The sequence below is a fragment of the Dendropsophus ebraccatus genome, chromosome 8 (assembly GCF_027789765.1).
Source record: "Dendropsophus ebraccatus isolate aDenEbr1 chromosome 8, aDenEbr1.pat, whole genome shotgun sequence".
In the NCBI taxonomy this organism is placed as follows: domain Eukaryota; kingdom Metazoa; phylum Chordata; class Amphibia; order Anura; family Hylidae; genus Dendropsophus; species Dendropsophus ebraccatus.
In genome coordinates, this window is record NC_091461.1 from 38,316,872 (window position 1) to 38,332,412 (window position 15,541).

Genomic DNA, 15,541 nt, shown 5'->3' on the forward strand with positions numbered 1-15,541 from the left:
TATTGAATTTAAAGGGGTAGTGTGGCTCTCCCCTCCAAAAAAACCATAGACATACACAGAAAATATACTTACCATCCCACCGGTGACGATCGCCATTCGAATTTCCCACCTGCCGTGTCCCCTCCATCTTCGGCTGCCGTCCTCACTTCCAGGTCTGAGTCTAGTGAAGGGGAGAGAAAAGGCTGCTGATGCGCATGCGAACCGGCAGCCTTTTCATTGGTTGGAGCGCATCACATGCCTTCCAGCAAGCTCAGCCAATGAGGGCTGAGCAAGCTGGCAGCAGCCTTTTCTTCTCCCATTCACTGCTGTGGAAGACAGCGAAGAGGAAGGAGACCAGGACCGCCCCCTGCTGTGGCGACATGGCCCCAACGGCCGTGATTGGCACAAAACCTACATTGTGCTGCATGCCGAGGGAATCCCGTCTGGAGTGTATAAACATTGTATACACTCCGGCCGGGATCCCTAGCGGCACCGTACAAAACTGACATGTCATTGATATTCATTGAATAGCGGCCGCAGAAAACCCTGTCAGTGCACACTATGGAGCGTGCGGCTCCATAGTGTGCAGTGGGGAGTTCTGATGCGGGCGTGCACGGATGCTCCCTCATCAGAACTCAGCAGGGCTAGAGATCATCTTGGATGATCTTTTCAGAGACCGGCCGTGTTACGGAACGGCTGGTGTCTTACAGCGTATGAACATGACCTAAGTCTGGAAAAAGTGTAGGTCGCTCCAATAGACGTCCGCCGGTCTCCAGCAGCCGTTCCCTAATGATGGGACTTCAATGAGCTGGAGCATTATCCTCCATGAAGATTAAATTAGACCTGGATGTTTTTTTCAAGTAGTCAGGACTTGTCACTTACCATTCACAAAGTGTAGGGCAGTTCTGTACTGACTAGACACACCTGGAGACAGTATAAGGCTATGTTCACACTACGTATATTTCCGGCCGTAGTGCGAACCGCAAATATACGCCCGTAGTTTTGAGGTTGATGCGTACGCTTTGAAGTATACGATTTCCGGCCGCACAATGCACACTACGTATGAGCTTACGGCTGGATCGTATACGGTGCCGTGAAAAATGAACAAGACCATTGTTTGAGGACGGAACTGTTCCAACTCACGGCCGTGGATTTCCATGCGGTCCCGTACGGAGTACTTATTTCAGCCAAATGGAACTTGATTTTTAGATCCAAAAGGTTCTGTGAGTTTTATTGGGCTGAGCGAAGATTTCCAAGTAAATGACCTGCTTCAGATCACTTCGAAACAAGCTAGGGAAGCATAACTGTACTACAGGCGTATGTTCGCGGTTCACCCGCATGTTCGCAATCCGGCCGCGTGTCTATTTTTCCCATGGCCGTAGTTTCAGCCGCACATGTCCGGCCGCGTACGAACTACGGCCGGACATATACGTAGTGTGAACATAGCCTAAGAAATATAGTATAACAAATTTGACATTTTTAGTGGCTAAATTTTTTTCCAGTGAATGCCTAGAGTCCAGCCTTTTGTTTCAACCAGTAAGAAGTCTCCATTACAGAGTCCATTACATTGAATGGCTTAATGAGCTATTTTTCCTAGTAAAATGACGGAAACGCAATAGCCTTATTAAAGTCAATGGGGTCCATTAGGGGCCGACATTGTCTTGATGACAGTGCATCCGTGTTTTTAATTGTCCTGAAAAAATAATGTAGGTGTGAACCTAATATTCTGCCAGTAGGATAAGTTACCTGATGTCCTGCGCTCAGTGCCAGTTCTCCTCTTGTGACATGTGAGGGGAAGCTAGCTGTGTGGCTTACTTCAATAGCCAATCCAACCCCATTTCTACACTGCATCAGTCATAATTGATAGTAGAGGGGTTTAGCTACTGAACTAAGCTGCACAGCCCAAAAAAAAACTCAAATCTTCCAGTACTTATCAGCTGCTGTATGTCCTGCAGGAAGTAGTGTTTTCTTTCCAGTCTGGAGAGCAGGATAGGTTTTCTATGGGGATTTTAACAGCTCTCGACGGTTCCTGTCAGGGACAAAGGTGTCAGCAGAGAGTATTGTGTCAGATTGGAAAGAATACACCACTTCCTGCAGGACATACAGCAGCTGATAAGTACTGGAAGACTAGATTTTTTTTTTTTATAGAAGTAAAATACAAATCTTCGGCACTTTCTGATACCAGTTGATAATATCAATTTCGATGCTCTCCATTAATTTTAGAAAAAGCATTTGATGTGAAACATAAAACCCTCTGCTTAGTATTGCCATGCATTGTGTTGTTTTGAGAACATATCATTTTCTCACCATCACGTGTGGAATGCATCAGCTCATTTCTGTCATCGCCGCTAAGTTACAATGAACTAGGTATATTTGAGAGCTACTGACTGACAGAGAGGTATTCCAGAAGCCGACAGTATGTGCTGCATTACAGAAAACGACTGCATGATTAAGACGTTACCTGTTACTCACTTAGAGTAAGTGTAAAGTATTCTGCATATAAAGCATTAACACATGTTCCTCTCGTCTTAGAGGTAACACATGCTAGTGCCTCACATATTCTTATTATAGAAAGACTGCATGTCTAACAGTTAAAGGGGTACTTTATCAACTGGTATCAGAAAGTTAGACAGATTTGTAAATTACTTCTATTTAAACATCTCGAGTTTCAGCTGCTGTACGTCCTGCAGGAAGTGATGTATTCTTTCCAGTCTGACACAGTGCTCTCTGCTGCCACCTCTGTCCATGACAGGAACTGTCCAGATCAGTAGCAAATCCCCTCTTCTGCTCTGGACAGTTCCTGTCATAGACAAAGGTGGCAGCAGAGAGCACTGTGTCAGACTGGAAAGAATACACCACTTCCTGCAGGACATACAGCAGCCGATACAAGGATTAAAGGCCCTATTCCACCGAACGATTATCGTCCGTATTTGGCCGATATCGGCCGCTACGGACGATAATCGTCCCGTGGAATAGAGTGCAACGATCAGCCGACATCGTTCATGTCGGCTGATCGTTGCAGTCGCTTGTTTTTGAACATGTTGAAAAGCAAGAGACTGATATAGCAGAGATCTGCTGCCGTCGCTCCGTTGAATAGGAGCGTCGGCAGCAGACGCTGCTATATCCTATGGGCTGCCCGGACAATCAGTGATCACCCGGGCAGCCCCCCTGCAGCTCCCCACCGCCCCCTCCCGCACTCACCCGCTCGCCGCAGCCGCGTTGAATAGCGGCCGCAGCGAGCGGGGAACGAGGAGCAAACGAGCGCTGAGAGCGCTCATTTGCTCCTCTGACGACCCGTGTAATAGGCACATTAGACTTGAGATTTTTAAAAGAAATAATTTACAAATCTGTATAACTTTTACAAATCTGTATAACTTTCAGACATCAGTTGATTTGAATTTTTTTCTCCGTAGTTCCCCTTTAAGGCTGATGAATAACAAATGATACTTAATATACACTTACCAGATAAACTCATCGCTTAGATGTTAGCAAGGACTTGTTTCAATCTTTGTCGAATAAGAAATTCTAATTTTGTATACTTAGCTATTGTTTGGCTCAAAGATCATTGACAAGAACTAAAGTTACCAAGACTTAAAGTGAACCTGGCAGGGGGGATTACATTGTAGCACTGTGGACATACAGCAGTAGGTACACTGCCATTTGCACAAGGGACAGCTGCCCTCAGCTTTATGGGTGGTGAGAGATCAGAAAGAAGCCTTGATTTACCTTTCAGTAACAGTGTTGGCAGAGCGGCTTAGCTTCTCACACTCTCTTTTTCTTTTCTGCACATTGCTCTGCTCCTTCTTCCTATGCTTTGTCCTGCTCTGTCTGTTACTAGAGACACATTTCCCCTAGGCAGTGGACAGCTGATTGTAGAGACACATATTATGCAAGACTGTAAAGGAGAAGTCTGGCCATTTTAAAAATGTGACAAGCATCAGGGGCAAGGGAGAAAATAATGCACAAGCAATGCTTACCTCTTCCCGTGCCCGCGATGCACCATGTGACCGGCTCCGGCATCTTCGCCAGAAGGCATTTCCCCCTGAGTTGTGATGATGTCATGACTCAGGGAAGAATGCCCATCCCAGCTGATGCCTGCTCAGCCAGTCAGTGACTGGAGCAGCGTCCTACCCCAGTCACTGACTGGCTGAGCAGCCAGTCCATCAGCCAGGTTGTGACGTCAGCTCTAATGGAGATCCCGAAGCCTGGTGGAGGTCCCTGAGTGGCGATCCATCACTGGAGAGGCATAGGAAGAGGTGAGTTACAGTAGTATAGTTTTTATGTTCCCCTATGTCTCTGCTGTTCTCCCTTGGCTAAACTTTTAAAGCTGGGGGTAAGGAGTCATTTTTGGTCGTTACAAATATGCTAGGAATCATATTAGTTGTCAGCTGGAGGGAGTTGTTTAAAACAACAGTGACCACTTAAAGTGTAAATGTCACTTCAGAAAACTTTTCACACATAATAGAAAACAAAGAGACTGTATTCAGCAGTGCAGAGACAGCAGGGAGATACAGCACTTAGCTAAGTGCTGCCCCCCACTCATTTCAGCAATCGGAGGTATCAGCAAGTAGGCCCACACTGATACATGTCTATTGCCAGTGGCTCCCATAAAGAATACAGGCAGCGGCAGTGAGCATGTGTGACCAGCACTCCGTTCTCAGGGAATACTCAGGTGCCTGTCCTTGAGATCAGCTAGGGCCCTATTACACGGAGTGCTAATTGTCTGAATTGGCCCATGTAATGGTGCGTTTACACAGACAGATTTATCTGACAGATCTTTGAAGCCAAAACCAGGAACAGACTATAAACAGGCATCAGGTCATAAAGGAAAGACTGGGATCTATCCTCTTTTCAAATCCATTCCTGGCTTTGGCTTCCAAAATCTGTCAGATAAATCTTTCTGTGTAAACCAGGGGTGGGGAACCTTTTCCATGTCGAGGGCCGGTCGGGCATTAATAAAATCATTCGAGGGCCGCATACCGTGCGCGGCAGTTAGTAGCGGGGGTTTGCAGCACCCAGGACAAGGCATAGTATTGTTCCCCTAGTGCCCCTGCTATTGTAGTTAACCCCCAGTGATGCACCTTGTAGTCTAGTTAACCCCCAAGTCATGTCCCTGGTAGCCTAGTTAACCCCCATCAGGCATGTCCCTGGTAGCCTAGTTATTCCCCCCCATCAGTCATGTCCCTGGTAGCCTAGTTATTCCCCCCCCCCCATCAGTCATGTCTCTGGTAGCCTAGTTGTCCCCCCCATCAGTCATGTCCCTGGTAGCCTAGTTGTCCCCCCCATCAGTCATGTCCCTGGTAGCCTAGTTGTCCCCCCCATCAGTCATGTCCCTGGTAGCCTAGTTATTCCCCCCCCATCAGTCATGTCCCTGGTAGCCTAGTTGTCCCCCCCATCAGTCATGTCCCTGGTAGCCTAGTTATTCCCCCCCCCCCCCATCAGGCATGTCCCTGGTAGCCTAGTTATTCCCTCCCCCCATCAGTCATGTCCCTGGTAGCCTAGTTAACCCCCATCAGTCATGTCCCTGGTAGCCTAGTTGTCCCCCCCCCCATCAGTCATGTCCCTGGTAGCCTAGTTGTCCCCCCCCATCAGTCATGTCCCTGATAGCCTAGTTGTCCCCCCCCCATCAGTCATGTCCCTGGTAGCCTAGTTGTCCCCCCCCCATCAGTCATGTCCCTGGTAGCCTAGTTGCCCCCCCCCCATCAGTCATGTCCCTGGTAGCCTAGTTGTCCCCCCCATCAGTCATGTCCCTGGTAGCCTAGTTGCCCCCCCCCCATCAGTCATGTCCCTGGTAGCCTAGTTGTCCCCCCCATCAGTCATGTCCCTGGTAGCCTAGTTGTCCCCCCCCATCAGTCATGTCCCTGGTAGCCTAGTTGTCCCCCCCCCATCAGTCATGTCCCTGGTAGCCTAGTTGTCCCCCCCCCATCAGTCATGTCCCTGGTAGCCTAGTTGTCCCCCCCATCAGTCATGTCCCTGGTAGCCTAGTTGTCCCCCCCCATCAGTCATGTCCCTGGGATCCTAGTTAACCCCCAAATAAAAAAATAAACATCCCACTCACCTTACCTCCGTTCCCACACTGCCCATGTCCTCTTCTGTCCCAGGTCCTCTGTGCCGGTCTTCTCCTGCAGGCGGCGCGCGATGAAATGACGTCATCGCGCGCGGCCCGCAGGAGACTAAAGACACGAGCCGCTCTGCTGGGGAAGAAACCGGCACAGACAGCATCCTCCGGTGTCCGCCAGCTGTCACAGACACCGGAGGATGCGGTGTATGCCGGCTTCTTCCCCAGCAGAGCGGCGAGCATCACAGGGGAGGTTCCCCACCCCTGGTGTAAACGCACCCTAATAGAGACAACTATCAGCTGATGACAACGATCATCAGCTGATTGTTCCTTTAAGCCCAGACCTGAAATCATTGGCCACTAACCGCGCATTGCTACATGTCATAGCGATGCGCGGCCGATGGCTGACGATTCAACAAACAGTTAATACATTACCAGGCCACATTTCCGGTCTTCTCCTGCGCTCTGTATGCGTCCTGACACCGCACGCTGTGGCTTAAGAGCGGCCTGTCAGGGCTGACAGGCTGCTCAGCCAATCACTGGCTAAGGCTGCCACAGTCAGTGATTGGCTGAGCGACCTGTCAGCTCAAACAGCGTGCAGTGCCAGGGAGGAGGCAGAGCGCAGGAGAACAACAGGAACATGGACAGTTGAAGTATATACTGTTTGAGCAAAGGCTGCAGGGACATCATTAACGATGTCCGTGCAGCCCTTGCTAAATGATTATCGATCTGTGAAATAGGCGCTCGTTTACAGAATTGATTGGGCCTTCATTGGCCTGTGTAATAGAACCCTTAGTTATCCCCTACATTAAAGATAGGCATAACTTGACCTTGAGGTCAACCCCTTTAAAGTGTTATTCCCATCAGAGATCACAGGCAATCTAGAACAGGACTGTGTCTCCACTAGCTATGATGTTTTCATAATTCACAGAAACAGCATAGAACAGCTCATTCGATTCGAGATCCTCGCCACTTTTTTTTACCGTGCCCTAGGTTAGGTCATGGGAGCCCTGTTTTAGAGATGCAATAGATGGTGGTCACAGAGGTGGGACCTGCTTCTATCACACAGTTATGATACATCTTGGGGATTTCCCAAGCACGCTTGAGATAGATTTCTGCAAGAGTTCTGATATATTTTTTAACCCAGCCGGATGCTGTTACATTTCTTGGTTGCCTCGGGATTCCCTATCCTGGAAACTGCTACATTCATTTATACATATTGGGGGTGTACTTTTTTGAATTTCCATATATGTCTGAGAAGGAAATACTGCTTTAAGTCCTTCTTACTGTTCAGTAATGAACCTGGTCATCAGCTAAGCAGAATACTGAATCACATCCATATGCACTTAAATGTATCTGTGCTGCCTTTGCTTGCATACCACAATTCTCTGAAAATAAGACCTACTCCAAAAATAATCTTCATTTTGCAGGCTTTTTGGAGTAGGCTTGAAATATAAGCCCTACTCTAAAAATAAGCCCTAGTTATAGTCAGCTGACCAGATCCCTGTCACTGAGTGGATGAGCATCAGCCAATCAGGGCTAGACTTGTTATACTCCGCCCCCACCTGCTCAATACAAGCTGCAGGGGAGGTAGGAGGGGTAAGAAGATTTACAGTAGGGGGCATTAAATATGGAGGGAAAGAGTATGTGGGCAAACTACAGAGGGGGGAGGACGGAATGGGAACTGCCTGCAGGGGGATGTATACAGTATGGGGGAAAACTACAGAGGGGGGGAGGGAGGTATACAGTATAGGGGAACAACTACAGAGGGGGGAGGACGGTATACAGTATGGGGGAAGAACAACAGAAGGGGGAGGGGAGGGGAGGTAGAAAGTATAGTAAGACCTGCAGATGGGGATGTAGACAGTAAAGTTGAACAACTATAGAGGGGGGGAGGGAGGTGTACGGTATGGGAGGCCTAACTACAGAGGGGGGAGGAAGGTAAACGGTATGGAGGTCTAACTACTGGGGAAGTAACAGTTTAGAAGAATAACAAAAATGAGACATACAGTATGGCGGCTAACTACCCTATAGAGTGCAACTACAGTGTGTTGTAGTGCAGTGTTTCGACAAAAAAAAAAAAAAGACCTACCTCAAAAATAAGCCCTAGCTTATTTTTGTAGATGAATACACGATAAAATTATGGGCATAAGTTCTGAATCATTGCAGAAAATATTTTATTTACCATGATTGCATTAATAACATGATAAGAACAATATAAAAAACACTTAAAAAGTATATTTAAAAACAACCAAATCTTAATACAATTCCATATATTACTGACAAACAACATAGAATGAATGGATTAGCATTAGGTGCCTCACAGGGGATTGTCTAGTAAAATGCCACTATATTTATTACCATGGATTAAATAAAGTGAACTACTATTAAAGCAATATTTGTAAAAAAGACAAACCACAAGCCCTTAGTCTTATCAGCACTCACCCATTCTTACTAGGAGGGTCACAGCCGTCCCCACAGCCGTCCCTACGTACGTTTCGCCTCAACCGGGCTTCCTCAGGGAACTCATTTTCGTAGAGGTTACTGGTAGTGCTGCTCTGCATCTGAAATATCAAAAAGATATGAGGTGAGGTCCTAGGCATTCCTTATGTTATAAAATACCCTAACATATATTAATAGTACAATCCTTAAAGTAAAAACCATTCCAGCCATCAATTAGTGAAGGAAAGACTCCATCAATAAGGGAAGACTCCATAATACAAATATAATGTAAATCCACACCTTTTTCCAGTTAGCAGTCACTGAGTACTGGAACTGATTGACCAAAGTAGTCTGAAGTCAAATCCTTAAAGTAGCCTCTTAGACTCTAATGCACTTGCCATAGTTTAGTTTCCTATAACGTGCTGAATAGTGTGAAGCAGAAACAGTTCTTGAAGTCCCAAAAGGGCTCTGATGTTATTACTACATTTACTCATTATGGGATCAGCTTACAGAGCCGAGGTTAGAGGCTTCACGGAAGGAGCAACCCCTCATTAATACCACAACCTGCCACTGTCTGTCTATGATGTGAGGGGGCATTCCAGTATGACTGGCATTATAGTCAGGCCTGGGCTAACATGGCGTGTGTTCTCAGATTTACTCTATCCGGTTGCAGTTTTACTTCCAGAAACATAGTACAATGTTTATGTCTCTGTCTCCAGCATTGACCTGGAGACAGATTATGGGTGGCGACTTGAAGACACTTTGCAGCCCAGCATTTCTTTTCAGCTCCAGTAATGAGGTGAAAATGATCATTTCCACATAACATAAAGGAAGTTCTTCAGGCGTGTGCACTCAGAGCCTTAGTTTAAATGCTGTTGCTCATCATTTTATTGGATGGGCCGTCAGCTGTTGTAACCACCTACGATACACTGTGCTGCCTCAGCATCATATATATTGTGGCACCTTGGTTTAAGAGTAACTTGGTTTAAGAGCGTTTTGGTTTAAGAGCTCACAGTTTTTCAAAATTGTGACTTGGTTTAAGAGTATTGCTTTGGTTTAAGAGCTCCCGGTACTGGGTGGTAGGTGGAGTGGGGGAAGGGCATGGTCTGCATAGCGGTCTACAGCACCGTACTCATAGTGGTCTACAGCATCGTACTCTGACCCAGGAAGTCTCCCTCACCTTCCAAATCATAGCAGATCCACTTCAGGCTGGGGCTTACATCAGGGGACAGGACTGTGGAGGTAATAGCTGTAATAGCTCTCCATAGCTGTAACCCCTCTCTCCCTGGAGTCTCTGTCAGTCCTGATTGGTCCATGATGAACACACACCCTATTCCCACTGCTGTCATGTGACCACACAGACCTCTGACAGCAGCCCTGCTTCTCTATTCCAGCCTGTTGTACTACACTACTGCATTATAAGGATCTGAAGCTCCATCCTGTATCTACAAACTGCTTCTGTGTTATCAGGTTTATGCAGTTATTATACATTATACAACACATGCTGATTGCTATACTGTACAGTAACTTATAATGTCACATTTTCAGCTGTTTGTCATTGTTTTATCTGTTCTACATGTTATTCAGAAGCAATTGTCTGCATTTCTATCATTTCTTATGGGAAAATTTGCTTTGGTTTAAGAGTGGATTACAAGCGCGGTCCCAGAACGAATTATGCTCGTAATCCAAGTCACCCCAAGTAGTGCTCTTAGGCCGGGTTTACATATGTCCGGCGGTGCGGCGGCGTTTCCCTCCGGCGCAGGAGAAAAGCGCCGGAGGGAAACGCATCTTTGAACTGATCCCATTGTTTTCAATGGGATCGTTCAAAATGTGCGGCATGAACTAGTGGCCGCCGCATCACCGGACCGTCGGTGCGTTAGGACGCATCTTGCAGCGTCCTGGCGGACCGCCGCTCCGGTGATGCGGCGCCGCACCAATTCAATCGAATAGAGCGCCGGATGCCTCGCCGGGCAGGACGCATGCCGTTCGGCTCTGGCATCCGGCGTTCAGGCAAATAGTACACAAAATAAACATATATCTCCCCCTGTGTGCTCTCCCCCTCCCCTATAGTTCCCCCCTTGGTCCCCCAGTAGTATATCACCCCCCCCCGTTTCTCCTCCAGTAGTATATAGCCCCCCTGTTGCCCCCCCAGTAATATTTAGCTTCCCTATGTGCTCTCCCCCAATTAGTATACAGCATTGCTGTGCGCTCTCCCCCAATAGTATATAGCCCCCCATGTGCGCTCTCCCCCTCCCATATAGCCCCCCTGTGCGCTCTCCCCCTCCCATATAGCCCCCCTGTGCGCTCTCCCCCTCCCATATAGCCCCCCTGTGCGCTCTCCCCCTCCCATATAGCCCCCCGTGCACTCTGCACCTCCCATATATCCGCCTTGTGCGCTCTCCCCTTGTAGTATATAGCCCCCCTGTGAGCTCCCCCAATTAGTATATAGCCCCCGTGCGCTCCCCCGCAAATCCCATTGAAAATGACAGGAAAACATACTGGGGAAAAAAATGTCAACTGATGAGCGCAACTTGTGACAACTGATGACAACTGATGGAAACTGATGGCAACTGATGGTTTTTAATGAAAAGACGGATAGAAAAACTGATCACAACCGATGCATTTTTGGCATCAGTTGTAACATCAGTTGTGGTCAGTTTTTAGGCAAAAAACGCAACTGATGCCAACTTATATATGTAAACCCAGCCTTAGGCAACAGCGCACATGTGTGTTACGTGCAGAACTGTAGTTTTCATATGCACCGTTTCTTCCTAGAAGGGGGTGATATAGACTATGGGGGAGATTTATCAAACATAGTGTAAAGTGAAACTGGCTCAGTTGCCCCTAGCAACCAACCAGATTCCACCTTTCATTTTCCAAAGAGTCTGTGAGGAATGAAAGGTGGAATCTGATTGGTTGCTAGGGGCAACTGAGCCAGTTTCACTTTACACCATGTTTGATAAATCTCCCCCAGTATTTTGGAAAACTGCTTGCGATCACAACCCCTATTGATTTCTTTTAAAAAATTCTCAAGACAGCTCCCCTTGAAAGATTATAAAAGTTTTTTTTTTTTTAATAAAAAGAAAAAAAGGATTTTCAACGTTGTGTATAAGCACTTGTTGCCTCTTGTCACCCCCCAGTCATTCTAGTCTGTACGCTCTCGAGAGTAGGTCTCTAATTCTGTATTTTAATATTTAAATTTATTAATTGTATAATTTTATAAAAAATATAACCTGTAATGTATTTATATATTTAAATAAGTGCTGCAGAATCTGTTGGCGCTATACAAATAAATATTATTATTATTATTATTATAAACAGTGTAAAGCTATCCTTAATAAGCTAAAAGTTTCCATAAGTCATAATGTCTAATGGAGAGAGAAATAAATGAATCATTGAGAACAACTATAAAGATGAAACTTTTCTCCTGTAAATCCCATAGCCTGTTTTTTCTCATATTGACAAAGGTGAAAGAATCCCATGAATGTTTTTGCTAAACTGAAAATGACCTGCTCATAAATCTATTCTGCCCGAGGCTTATCATGCAAATCAGGTGATGTATTACACAGTATATGTGGAAAATTAGACCCTGAGTACAAATAATAATGTCCTTCTCCATAATGTAAAATGGAGGGTACAGGACGATGGTTCAAAAAAAGGAACGCGGCACCAGCATTCCCGGTCTTCCTGGTACCCAGGCATCCCTGGTACATTCAGTTTAAGAAATGAGGCATAATTTCCAGTAAGGTACCCATGGTCCACAGCACTATGGGCCCTATTCCACCGGACGATTATCGTTCAGATTATCAGTTAAATCGTTCGAATCTAAACGATAATCGTTCGTTTAAAATGCAGTTAACGATTAACGACCGAACGAGAAATCGTTGATCGCTTTATAAGACCTGGACCTATTTTTATCGTTGCTCGTTCGCAAAACGTTCGCATTGAATAAGACATCGTTCGGTCGTTCGCAATAGATACGAACGCAATGGCGAATAAATAGCGAAGAAAAACGATGGCAATTACGATCATAAGTAACGATTATCGTTCCTTGGAAATGAGTGAACATTTTCAGGTCTTTCACAATAGTGGTCGTTTGAGATCGTTAATGGTTAACGATTATGCAAACGATAATCGTCCGGTGGAATAGGGCCCTAAGTTATTTAGGAATATTTCATAAGTATATTATAGGCTATTAAACATCAGAATGTGAAGTAGCCCATTTACTCAATGAGTGGTGAGCTCACAATGTCTAATACGATAGCCATAGACTATAGGGGAGATTTATCAAACTGGTGTAAAGGAGAATTAGCCCAGTTGCCCCTAGCAACCAATCAGATTCCACCTTTCATTTTCCAAAGAATCTGTAAGGAATGAAAGGTGGAATCTGATTGGTTGCTAGGGGCAACTGGGCTAATTCTACTTTATACCATTTTAATAAATCTCCCCCTATGTTCCCACTATGTAAAAATAATGACCATCTTTGCAGATGGCCATAATTTTAGCGCCAAATAGTTATCATGTATCTGCAATGATGGTTGCAAATAATGTTCATAATGATTGTTTGCGGCCATCGATGTGAAGGCTGTCCGGTGGGAACATAGCCAAAAATTGCATAATTTCCATACACCACTTAACATTACCTGGCTTTTTATACTATGGCCAGGAAGGGGTGGATGAAAGCAACAATGTCCACTTACCTTTCTGGTTCCAGTGCCAGGTTTCGCATAATGCTGGTCCTGTCTCCGGCTGCTTCCTGGTCTATGATGTGACGTTTCAAACCCTCTCAGCCAATCAGTGGCTGTAGCAGGGTCCCGCCTCTATCGCTGAATGGCTGAGCAGGCTTGAAACATTCTGTTTCAATCTGCGTCATAGACCAGGAAGCGGCGGGGACTGGAGCAGAGTTTTGAGGGTCCGAGCGCTGGAACCAGGGAGGTAAGTGGATGTCATTGCTTTCATCCTCCTCCTCCCCAGCAATAGTGAAAAAAAACCCTCCCGTCTGGAGTACCCCTTTAACTTATTATAAATAAAAGGTTAAATTGCAAAACTATTTACTATAATTGTCCAATAGTCTGGTCATGTCATTCTAGGAGCACGGATGTTGTATGATCCGGTATATTCAGCTCAGAAACATTCTAATTATAGAACACAGGCCACATGATTAACTTGGGCTCCGCTGCCTCTGTCACATTGATGTGAAAGGCTGAATAACCATTTTAGTGAATGAAGGCCAGCACTGGTTCATTGCCATTAATTACACCCTTGACAGTTTACTATCATTTTGAAACCCATCAGAATGATGGAACATATTTGTTAAAGAGATATATCTGTGTCTGGAGGTAACCGCATATCAGATGATAGCTGCTTGCATATGTGTTACAGCTATAGATTGTTCTCAGAAGGCACGTCTATGCTTGTTGTAATTGTGCATTGAAAAAAAATGGTAAGTGCACGCTGGGGACACAGGGAAATAAACTGTGTAGTGATATATAATATTCAATTATTATTACATGGATATACAACAAAATGATATCAATTATATAGTGTTATTTACAGTCAACACTTGCTGATGAGCTGCCTGATCAAGAGTAAGGGCCCTATTACACCAATAGATGTCTGACAGATTATCTGACAGATTTTTTCAGCCAAAGCCAGGAACAGACTATAAACAGGGAACAGGTCGTAGAGGAAAGACTGAGATTTCTCCTCTTTTCAAATCCATTCCTGGCTTTGGCTGAAAAAATCTGTCAGACAGCTGTTGGTATAATAGAGCCCTAAAAGTTTAGGGAGAGTTTTATTCCCCCCCACCCCCATAGTAAGATTGTCTTTCTTTGTCCATGGCAGCCAATCACAGTTTTCATATATTGACAAGCTTTGGTAAAATAAAAGCTGATCTCTGATTAGTTTGTGACGTATCAGGTCTACTCAGCCAGTCAGTGGCTGTAGCTGAGTCCCGTCTTGGCTGCTGATTGGCTGAGCGGACCTGACATGTCACGACCCAGGTCCCCACTCAGACGAGGAAATGGGCAAGTACCCGGGGGAACTGAGACTGGGCGCCAGCGCTGGAACCAGGGGGATGAAAGCATGTTATTTCTTTTTTCCTCCCCCTCCACGGCACTTAAAAAAAAAAAAAGTCTGCCGGGACTTCTCCATTAACTTTTTTATAACCACAAAAGTTATAGTTATTTTCCTGCACTAATAAAAATAACTCTATTTCATCTAACTAACTAAATTGTGACTAATTATAGTCACACCACCCTCCCATGGAACCTAGACAAATCTCTTTACATTAATTTCTTAAGGACCAAGCCAATTTTATTTTTTGCACTTGAATTTCTTTTTCCTCCTTGTGTCTAAAATGCCATACTGGTTTCATTTTTGCACCCACAAACCTATATACGGTCCATAAAATATGCAGCAAAAAAAATAAATAAAAAAATTGTGTGGTGAAATTGAATAATTATATTGTGTGTGTGTTTAGGGGGACTATCTTGATGCCATTCGCCATGTAGTAAGACTGACATGTTATCTATGTTCCTCAAGTAAGTACAAATACCGGCACTAACGCTACCATAGAGCAGGGTGAGAAATTAGCATTCACTGCAGCTGCAAGTGGATATATTGGTGAACCTTTTAGTGGTGCTCTATTCCAATTCAGCGGGCGTCAGTTCACATTAGCATGGAAGAAACAGATGAACGGCACTCACCAATCGTTCTAATGGTCATTTATTTGTGCGTCATGCGACAGAGTGAAACGGACGTTGCCTATTGGAATGCCCCTGTTGTTCTATGTCTACTGTAGCTTGTTAAAGGTGTCACATGATGCTTGAATAAATGATCATTAAAACGATTGGTGAGTGCCGTTTATCTGTTTCTTCCATGCTATCAATTCTAAAGATAGGCAATTTATATAGCTTTTATTTTACTTCCTTTGCAAAATGTAATTTTTTTAAAAAGTTTATAAATGTGTTTTAAATTGCTCTATTCTGGTCCTCATAATGTTTTTATTTTTTGGTCTATGGGGTTATTTGTGGTGTAATTATTTTATGCCATAATCTACAG